Below are 10865 nucleotides of genomic sequence, written 5' to 3'. Positions count from 1 at the left end.
GGTCAGTATACAGATCTCAGAGAGAGAGAGAGAGCAGTCTGTGTACAGATCACAGAGAGACAGAGAAAGAGAGAACAGTCTGTGTACAGATATCCGAGAGAGAGAGAGAGAACAGTCAGTGCAGAGATCTCAGAAAGAAGGAGAGAGAGAGAACAGTCTGTGTTCTGATCCCAGAGAGAGAGAGAGAGAGAGAGCGAGAGAACAGTCAGTGTACAGATCTCAGACAGAAAAAGAGAACAGTTTTTGTACAGATCTCAGAGAGAGAGAGAGAGAGAGACAGAGAGAGAGACAGAGAGAGAAAGAACAGTCAGTGTCCAGATCTCAGAGTAACAGAGAGAGAGAACAGTCTGTGTATAGATCTCAGAGAGAGAGAGAGAGAACAGTCAGTGTACAGATCTCAGAGAGAGAGAGAGAGAGAGAACATTCTGTGTACAGATCTGAGAGAGTGGGAGAGAGAACAGAGAGTGTACAGATCTCAGAGAGAGAGAGAGTGAGAAAGATCAGTCAGTGTCCAGATCTCAGATTGAGAGAGAGAGAGAACAGTCAGTGTACAGATCTGAGAGAGAGAGAGAGAGAACAGTCTGTGTACAGATCTCAGAGAGAGAGAGAGAACAGTCAGTGTACAGATCTCAGAGAGAGAGAGAGAGAGTGAACGGACAGTTTGCAGAGCTCAGAAAGAGAGAGAGACTGAGAGAAAGGTCTGTATACAGATCTCAGAGAGAGACAGAGAACAGTCACTGTACAGATCTCAGAGAGAGAGAGAACCGTCAGTGAAGAGATCTCAGAGAGAGAGAGAGAGAGAGAGAGAGAGAACAGTCAGTGTCCAGATCTCAGAGTAACAGAGAGAGAGAACAGTCGTGTACAGATCTCAGAGAGAGAGAGAGAGAGAGAGAGAACAGTCTGTGTACAGATCTCAGTGAGAGAGAGAATGGTCAGTTTACAGATCTCAGAGAGAAAGAGAGAAACGTCAGTGTACAGATCTCAGAGAGAGAGAGAGAGATAGAGAACAGTCAGTGTACAGATCTCAGAGAGAGAGAGAGCGAGAACAGTCTGTGTACAGATCTCAGAGAGTGAGCGAGAACGGTCCGTGTACAGATCTCATAGAGAGAGAGAGAACAGTCAGTGTACAGATCTCAGAGAGAGATAGAGAGAGAGAGAGAGAGTGAACGGACAGTTTGCAGAGCTCAGAAAGAGAGAGAGACTGAGAGAAAGGTCTGTGTCCAGAACACAGAGAGAGACAGAGAAGAGTCGCTGTAGAGATCTCAGACAGAGAGAGGGAACCGTCACTGTACAGATCTCAGAGAGAGAGAGAGAACAGTCAGTGTACAGATCTCAGAGAGTGAGAGAAAGAGAGAGCGAGAGAACAGTCAGTGTACAGATCTCAGACAGAAAAAGAAAACAGTTTTTGTACAGATCTCAGAGAGAGAGAGAGAGAGAGAGAGAGAGAGAACAGTCAGTGTACAGATCTCAGAGAGAGAGAGAGAGAAAGAACAGTCAGTGTCCAGATCTCAGAGTAACAGAGAGAGAGAACAGTCAGTGTACAGATCTCAGAGAGAGAGAGAGAGAGAGAGAGAGAACAGTCTGTGTACAGATCTCAGTGAGAGAGAGAATGGTCAGTTTACAGATCTCAGAGAGAAAGAGAGAAACGTCAGTGTACAGATCTCAGAGAGAGAGAGAGCGAGAACAATCTGTGTACAGATCTCAGAGAGAGAGAGAGAGAACGGTCAGTGTACAGATCTCAGTGAGAGAGAGAATGGTCAGTTTACAGATCTCAGAGAGAAAGAGAGAAACGTCAGTGTACAGATCTCAGAGAGAGAGAGAGATAGAGAACAGTCAGTGTACAGATCTCAGAGAGAGAGAGAGCGAGAACAATCTGTGTACAGATCTCAGAGAGAGAGAACGGTCAGTGTACAGATCTCATAGAGATAGAGAGAACAGTCAGTGTACAGATCTCAGAGAGAGAGAGAGAACAGTCAGTGTACAGATCTGAGAGACAGATAAAGAGAGAGTACAGTTAGTTTACAGATCTCAGTGAGAGAGAGAGAGAGAGAGAAGGGTCAGTATACAGATCTCAGAGAGAGAGAGAGAGCAGTCTGTGTACAGATCACAGAGAGACAGAGAAAGAGAGAACAGTCTGTGTACAGATATCCGAGAGAGAGAGAGAGAACAGTCAGTGCAGAGATCTCAGAAAGAAGGAGAGAGAGAGAACAGTCTGTGTTCTGATCCCAGAGAGAGAGAGAGAGAGAGAGCGAGAGAACAGTCAGTGTACAGATCTCAGACAGAAAAAGAGAACAGTTTTTGTACAGATCTCAGAGAGAGAGAGAGAGAGAGACAGAGAGAGAGACAGAGAGAGAAAGAACAGTCAGTGTCCAGATCTCAGAGTAACAGAGAGAGAGAACAGTCTGTGTATAGATCTCAGAGAGAGAGAGAGAGAACAGTCAGTGTACAGATCTCAGAGAGAGAGAGAGAGAGAGAACATTCTGTGTACAGATCTGAGAGAGTGGGAGAGAGAACAGAGAGTGTACAGATCTCAGAGAGAGAGAGAGTGAGAAAGATCAGTCAGTGTCCAGATCTCAGATTGAGAGAGAGAGAGAACAGTCAGTGTACAGATCTGAGAGAGAGAGAGAGAGAACAGTCTGTGTACAGATCTCAGAGAGAGAGAGAGAACAGTCAGTGTACAGATCTCAGAGAGAGAGAGAGAGAGTGAACGGACAGTTTGCAGAGCTCAGAAAGAGAGAGAGACTGAGAGAAAGGTCTGTATACAGATCTCAGAGAGAGACAGAGAACAGTCACTGTACAGATCTCAGAGAGAGAGAGAACCGTCAGTGAAGAGATCTCAGAGAGAGAGAGAGAGAGAGAGAGAGAACAGTCAGTGTCCAGATCTCAGAGTAACAGAGAGAGAGAACAGTCGTGTACAGATCTCAGAGAGAGAGAGAGAGAGAGAGAGAACAGTCTGTGTACAGATCTCAGTGAGAGAGAGAATGGTCAGTTTACAGATCTCAGAGAGAAAGAGAGAAACGTCAGTGTACAGATCTCAGAGAGAGAGAGAGAGATAGAGAACAGTCAGTGTACAGATCTCAGAGAGAGAGAGAGCGAGAACAGTCTGTGTACAGATCTCAGAGAGTGAGCGAGAACGGTCCGTGTACAGATCTCATAGAGAGAGAGAGAACAGTCAGTGTACAGATCTCAGAGAGAGATAGAGAGAGAGAGAGAGAGTGAACGGACAGTTTGCAGAGCTCAGAAAGAGAGAGAGACTGAGAGAAAGGTCTGTGTCCAGAACACAGAGAGAGACAGAGAAGAGTCGCTGTAGAGATCTCAGACAGAGAGAGGGAACCGTCACTGTACAGATCTCAGAGAGAGAGAGAGAACAGTCAGTGTACAGATCTCAGAGAGTGAGAGAAAGAGAGAGCGAGAGAACAGTCAGTGTACAGATCTCAGACAGAAAAAGAAAACAGTTTTTGTACAGATCTCAGAGAGAGAGAGAGAGAGAGAGAGAGAGAACAGTCAGTGTCCAGATCTCAGAGTAACAGAGAGAGAGAACAGTCAGTGTACAGATCTCAGAGAGAGAGAGAGAGAGAGAGAGAACAGTCTGTGTACAGATCTCAGTGAGAGAGAGAATGGTCAGTTTACAGATCTCAGAGAGAAAGAGAGAAACGTCAGTGTACAGATCTCAGAGAGAGAGACAGAGATAGAGAACAGTCAGTGTACAGATCTCAGAGAGAGAGCGAGAACAGTCAGTGTACAGATCTCAGAGAGTGAGAGAAAGAGAGAGAGAGAGAGAGAGAGAGAGAGAGCGAGAGAACAGTCAGTGTACAGATCTCAGACAGAAAAAGAAAACAGTTTTTGTACAGATCTCAGAGAGAGAGAGAGAGAGAGAGAGAGAGAACAGTCAGTGTCCAGATCTCAGAGTAACAGAGAGAGAGAACAGTCAGTGTACAGATCTCAGAGAGAGAGAGAGAGAGAGAGAGAACAGTCTGTGTACAGATCTCAGTGAGAGAGAGAATGGTCAGTTTACAGATCTCAGAGAGAAAGAGAGAAACGTCAGTGTACAGATCTCAGAGAGAGAGAGAGCGAGAACAATCTGTGTACAGATCTCAGAGAGAGAGAGAGAGAACGGTCAGTGTACAGATCTCAGTGAGAGAGAGAATGGTCAGTTTACAGATCTCAGAGAGAAAGAGAGAAACGTCAGTGTACAGATCTCAGAGAGAGAGAGAGATAGAGAACAGTCAGTGTACAGATCTCAGAGAGAGAGAGAGCGAGAACAATCTGTGTACAGATCTCAGAGAGAGAGAACGGTCAGTGTACAGATCTCATAGAGATAGAGAGAACAGTCAGTGTACAGATCTCAGAGAGAGAGAGAGAACAGTCAGTGTACAGATCTGAGAGACAGATAAAGAGAGAGTACAGTTAGTTTACAGATCTCAGTGAGAGAGAGAGAGAGAGAGAAGGGTCAGTATACAGATCTCAGAGAGAGAGAGAGAGCAGTCTGTGTACAGATCACAGAGAGACAGAGAAAGAGAGAACAGTCTGTGTACAGATATCCGAGAGAGAGAGAGAGAACAGTCAGTGCAGAGATCTCAGAAAGAAGGAGAGAGAGAGAACAGTCTGTGTTCTGATCCCAGAGAGAGAGAGAGAGAGAGAGCGAGAGAACAGTCAGTGTACAGATCTCAGACAGAAAAAGAGAACAGTTTTTGTACAGATCTCAGAGAGAGAGAGAGAGAGAGACAGAGAGAGAGACAGAGAGAGAAAGAACAGTCAGTGTCCAGATCTCAGAGTAACAGAGAGAGAGAACAGTCTGTGTATAGATCTCAGAGAGAGAGAGAGAGAACAGTCAGTGTACAGATCTCAGAGAGAGAGAGAGAGAGAGAACATTCTGTGTACAGATCTGAGAGAGTGGGAGAGAGAACAGAGAGTGTACAGATCTCAGAGAGAGAGAGAGTGAGAAAGATCAGTCAGTGTCCAGATCTCAGATTGAGAGAGAGAGAGAACAGTCAGTGTACAGATCTGAGAGAGAGAGAGAGAGAACAGTCTGTGTACAGATCTCAGAGAGAGAGAGAGAACAGTCAGTGTACAGATCTCAGAGAGAGAGAGAGAGAGTGAACGGACAGTTTGCAGAGCTCAGAAAGAGAGAGAGACTGAGAGAAAGGTCTGTATACAGATCTCAGAGAGAGACAGAGAACAGTCACTGTACAGATCTCAGAGAGAGAGAGAACCGTCAGTGAAGAGATCTCAGAGAGAGAGAGAGAGAGAGAGAGAGAACAGTCAGTGTCCAGATCTCAGAGTAACAGAGAGAGAGAACAGTCGTGTACAGATCTCAGAGAGAGAGAGAGAGAGAGAGAGAACAGTCTGTGTACAGATCTCAGTGAGAGAGAGAATGGTCAGTTTACAGATCTCAGAGAGAAAGAGAGAAACGTCAGTGTACAGATCTCAGAGAGAGAGAGAGAGATAGAGAACAGTCAGTGTACAGATCTCAGAGAGAGAGAGAGCGAGAACAGTCTGTGTACAGATCTCAGAGAGTGAGCGAGAACGGTCCGTGTACAGATCTCATAGAGAGAGAGAGAACAGTCAGTGTACAGATCTCAGAGAGAGATAGAGAGAGAGAGAGAGAGTGAACGGACAGTTTGCAGAGCTCAGAAAGAGAGAGAGACTGAGAGAAAGGTCTGTGTCCAGAACACAGAGAGAGACAGAGAAGAGTCGCTGTAGAGATCTCAGACAGAGAGAGGGAACCGTCACTGTACAGATCTCAGAGAGAGAGAGAGAACAGTCAGTGTACAGATCTCAGAGAGTGAGAGAAAGAGAGAGCGAGAGAACAGTCAGTGTACAGATCTCAGACAGAAAAAGAAAACAGTTTTTGTACAGATCTCAGAGAGAGAGAGAGAGAGAGAGAGAGAGAGAACAGTCAGTGTACAGATCTCAGAGAGAGAGAGAGAGAAAGAACAGTCAGTGTCCAGATCTCAGAGTAACAGAGAGAGAGAACAGTCAGTGTACAGATCTCAGAGAGAGAGAGAGAGAGAGAGAGAGAACAGTCTGTGTACAGATCTCAGTGAGAGAGAGAATGGTCAGTTTACAGATCTCAGAGAGAAAGAGAGAAACGTCAGTGTACAGATCTCAGAGAGAGAGAGAGCGAGAACAATCTGTGTACAGATCTCAGAGAGAGAGAGAGAGAACGGTCAGTGTACAGATCTCAGTGAGAGAGAGAATGGTCAGTTTACAGATCTCAGAGAGAAAGAGAGAAACGTCAGTGTACAGATCTCAGAGAGAGAGAGAGATAGAGAACAGTCAGTGTACAGATCTCAGAGAGAGAGAGAGCGAGAACAATCTGTGTACAGATCTCAGAGAGAGAGAACGGTCAGTGTACAGATCTCATAGAGATAGAGAGAACAGTCAGTGTACAGATCTCAGAGAGAGAGAGAGAACAGTCAGTGTACAGATCTGAGAGACAGATAAAGAGAGAGTACAGTTAGTTTACAGATCTCAGTGAGAGAGAGAGAGAGAGAGAAGGGTCAGTATACAGATCTCAGAGAGAGAGAGAGAGCAGTCTGTGTACAGATCACAGAGAGACAGAGAAAGAGAGAACAGTCTGTGTACAGATATCCGAGAGAGAGAGAGAGAACAGTCAGTGCAGAGATCTCAGAAAGAAGGAGAGAGAGAGAACAGTCTGTGTTCTGATCCCAGAGAGAGAGAGAGAGAGAGAGCGAGAGAACAGTCAGTGTACAGATCTCAGACAGAAAAAGAGAACAGTTTTTGTACAGATCTCAGAGAGAGAGAGAGAGAGAGACAGAGAGAGAGACAGAGAGAGAAAGAACAGTCAGTGTCCAGATCTCAGAGTAACAGAGAGAGAGAACAGTCTGTGTATAGATCTCAGAGAGAGAGAGAGAGAACAGTCAGTGTACAGATCTCAGAGAGAGAGAGAGAGAGAGAACATTCTGTGTACAGATCTGAGAGAGTGGGAGAGAGAACAGAGAGTGTACAGATCTCAGAGAGAGAGAGAGTGAGAAAGATCAGTCAGTGTCCAGATCTCAGATTGAGAGAGAGAGAGAACAGTCAGTGTACAGATCTGAGAGAGAGAGAGAGAGAACAGTCTGTGTACAGATCTCAGAGAGAGAGAGAGAACAGTCAGTGTACAGATCTCAGAGAGAGAGAGAGAGAGTGAACGGACAGTTTGCAGAGCTCAGAAAGAGAGAGAGACTGAGAGAAAGGTCTGTATACAGATCTCAGAGAGAGACAGAGAACAGTCACTGTACAGATCTCAGAGAGAGAGAGAACCGTCAGTGAAGAGATCTCAGAGAGAGAGAGAGAGAGAGAGAGAGAACAGTCAGTGTCCAGATCTCAGAGTAACAGAGAGAGAGAACAGTCGTGTACAGATCTCAGAGAGAGAGAGAGAGAGAGAGAGAACAGTCTGTGTACAGATCTCAGTGAGAGAGAGAATGGTCAGTTTACAGATCTCAGAGAGAAAGAGAGAAACGTCAGTGTACAGATCTCAGAGAGAGAGAGAGAGATAGAGAACAGTCAGTGTACAGATCTCAGAGAGAGAGAGAGCGAGAACAGTCTGTGTACAGATCTCAGAGAGTGAGCGAGAACGGTCCGTGTACAGATCTCATAGAGAGAGAGAGAACAGTCAGTGTACAGATCTCAGAGAGAGATAGAGAGAGAGAGAGAGAGTGAACGGACAGTTTGCAGAGCTCAGAAAGAGAGAGAGACTGAGAGAAAGGTCTGTGTCCAGAACACAGAGAGAGACAGAGAAGAGTCGCTGTAGAGATCTCAGACAGAGAGAGGGAACCGTCACTGTACAGATCTCAGAGAGAGAGAGAGAACAGTCAGTGTACAGATCTCAGAGAGTGAGAGAAAGAGAGAGCGAGAGAACAGTCAGTGTACAGATCTCAGACAGAAAAAGAAAACAGTTTTTGTACAGATCTCAGAGAGAGAGAGAGAGAGAGAGAGAGAGAACAGTCAGTGTCCAGATCTCAGAGTAACAGAGAGAGAGAACAGTCAGTGTACAGATCTCAGAGAGAGAGAGAGAGAGAGAGAGAACAGTCTGTGTACAGATCTCAGTGAGAGAGAGAATGGTCAGTTTACAGATCTCAGAGAGAAAGAGAGAAACGTCAGTGTACAGATCTCAGAGAGAGAGAGAGAGATAGAGAACAGTCAGTGTACAGATCTCAGAGAGAGAGCGAGAACAGTCAGTGTACAGATCTCAGAGAGTGAGAGAAAGAGAGAGAGAGAGAGAGAGAGAGAGAGAGCGAGAGAACAGTCAGTGTACAGATCTCAGACAGAAAAAGAAAACAGTTTTTGTACAGATCTCAGAGAGAGAGAGAGAGAGAGAGAGAGAGAACAGTCAGTGTCCAGATCTCAGAGTAACAGAGAGAGAGAACAGTCAGTGTACAGATCTCAGAGAGAGAGAGAGAGAGAGAGAGAACAGTCTGTGTACAGATCTCAGTGAGAGAGAGAATGGTCAGTTTACAGATCTCAGAGAGAAAGAGAGAAACGTCAGTGTACAGATCTCAGAGAGAGAGAGAGCGAGAACAATCTGTGTACAGATCTCAGAGAGAGAGAGAGAGAACGGTCAGTGTACAGATCTCAGTGAGAGAGAGAATGGTCAGTTTACAGATCTCAGAGAGAAAGAGAGAAACGTCAGTGTACAGATCTCAGAGAGAGAGAGAGATAGAGAACAGTCAGTGTACAGATCTCAGAGAGAGAGAGAGCGAGAACAATCTGTGTACAGATCTCAGAGAGAGAGAACGGTCAGTGTACAGATCTCATAGAGATAGAGAGAACAGTCAGTGTACAGATCTCAGAGAGAGAGAGAGAACAGTCAGTGTACAGATCTGAGAGACAGATAAAGAGAGAGTACAGTTAGTTTACAGATCTCAGTGAGAGAGAGAGAGAGAGAGAAGGGTCAGTATACAGATCTCAGAGAGAGAGAGAGAGCAGTCTGTGTACAGATCACAGAGAGACAGAGAAAGAGAGAACAGTCTGTGTACAGATATCCGAGAGAGAGAGAGAGAACAGTCAGTGCAGAGATCTCAGAAAGAAGGAGAGAGAGAGAACAGTCTGTGTTCTGATCCCAGAGAGAGAGAGAGAGAGAGAGCGAGAGAACAGTCAGTGTACAGATCTCAGACAGAAAAAGAGAACAGTTTTTGTACAGATCTCAGAGAGAGAGAGAGAGAGAGACAGAGAGAGAGACAGAGAGAGAAAGAACAGTCAGTGTCCAGATCTCAGAGTAACAGAGAGAGAGAACAGTCTGTGTATAGATCTCAGAGAGAGAGAGAGAGAACAGTCAGTGTACAGATCTCAGAGAGAGAGAGAGAGAGAGAACATTCTGTGTACAGATCTGAGAGAGTGGGAGAGAGAACAGAGAGTGTACAGATCTCAGAGAGAGAGAGAGTGAGAAAGATCAGTCAGTGTCCAGATCTCAGATTGAGAGAGAGAGAGAACAGTCAGTGTACAGATCTGAGAGAGAGAGAGAGAGAACAGTCTGTGTACAGATCTCAGAGAGAGAGAGAGAACAGTCAGTGTACAGATCTCAGAGAGAGAGAGAGAGAGTGAACGGACAGTTTGCAGAGCTCAGAAAGAGAGAGAGACTGAGAGAAAGGTCTGTATACAGATCTCAGAGAGAGACAGAGAACAGTCACTGTACAGATCTCAGAGAGAGAGAGAACCGTCAGTGAAGAGATCTCAGAGAGAGAGAGAGAGAGAGAGAGAGAACAGTCAGTGTCCAGATCTCAGAGTAACAGAGAGAGAGAACAGTCGTGTACAGATCTCAGAGAGAGAGAGAGAGAGAGAGAGAACAGTCTGTGTACAGATCTCAGTGAGAGAGAGAATGGTCAGTTTACAGATCTCAGAGAGAAAGAGAGAAACGTCAGTGTACAGATCTCAGAGAGAGAGAGAGAGATAGAGAACAGTCAGTGTACAGATCTCAGAGAGAGAGAGAGCGAGAACAGTCTGTGTACAGATCTCAGAGAGTGAGCGAGAACGGTCCGTGTACAGATCTCATAGAGAGAGAGAGAACAGTCAGTGTACAGATCTCAGAGAGAGATAGAGAGAGAGAGAGAGAGTGAACGGACAGTTTGCAGAGCTCAGAAAGAGAGAGAGACTGAGAGAAAGGTCTGTGTCCAGAACACAGAGAGAGACAGAGAAGAGTCGCTGTAGAGATCTCAGACAGAGAGAGGGAACCGTCACTGTACAGATCTCAGAGAGAGAGAGAGAACAGTCAGTGTACAGATCTCAGAGAGTGAGAGAAAGAGAGAGCGAGAGAACAGTCAGTGTACAGATCTCAGACAGAAAAAGAAAACAGTTTTTGTACAGATCTCAGAGAGAGAGAGAGAGAGAGAGAGAGAGAACAGTCAGTGTCCAGATCTCAGAGTAACAGAGAGAGAGAACAGTCAGTGTACAGATCTCAGAGAGAGAGAGAGAGAGAGAGAGAACAGTCTGTGTACAGATCTCAGTGAGAGAGAGAATGGTCAGTTTACAGATCTCAGAGAGAAAGAGAGAAACGTCAGTGTACAGATCTCAGAGAGAGAGAGAGAGATAGAGAACAGTCAGTGTACAGATCTCAGAGAGAGAGCGAGAACAGTCAGTGTACAGATCTCAGAGAGTGAGAGAAAGAGAGAGAGAGAGAGAGAGAGAGAGAGAGCGAGAGAACAGTCAGTGTACAGATCTCAGACAGAAAAAGAAAACAGTTTTTGTACAGATCTCAGAGAGAGAGAGAGAGAGAGAGAGAGAGAACAGTCAGTGTCCAGATCTCAGAGTAACAGAGAGAGAGAACAGTCAGTGTACAGATCTCAGAGAGAGAGAGAGAGAGAGAGAGAACAGTCTGTGTACAGATCTCAGTGAGAGAGAGAATGGTCAGTTTACAGATCTCAGAG

The sequence above is a fragment of the Mobula hypostoma genome, chromosome 11, assembly GCF_963921235.1.
Source record: "Mobula hypostoma chromosome 11, sMobHyp1.1, whole genome shotgun sequence".
Taxonomy (NCBI): Eukaryota; Metazoa; Chordata; class Chondrichthyes; order Myliobatiformes; family Myliobatidae; genus Mobula; species Mobula hypostoma.
Note: the sequence above shows the minus strand (reverse complement) of the source record.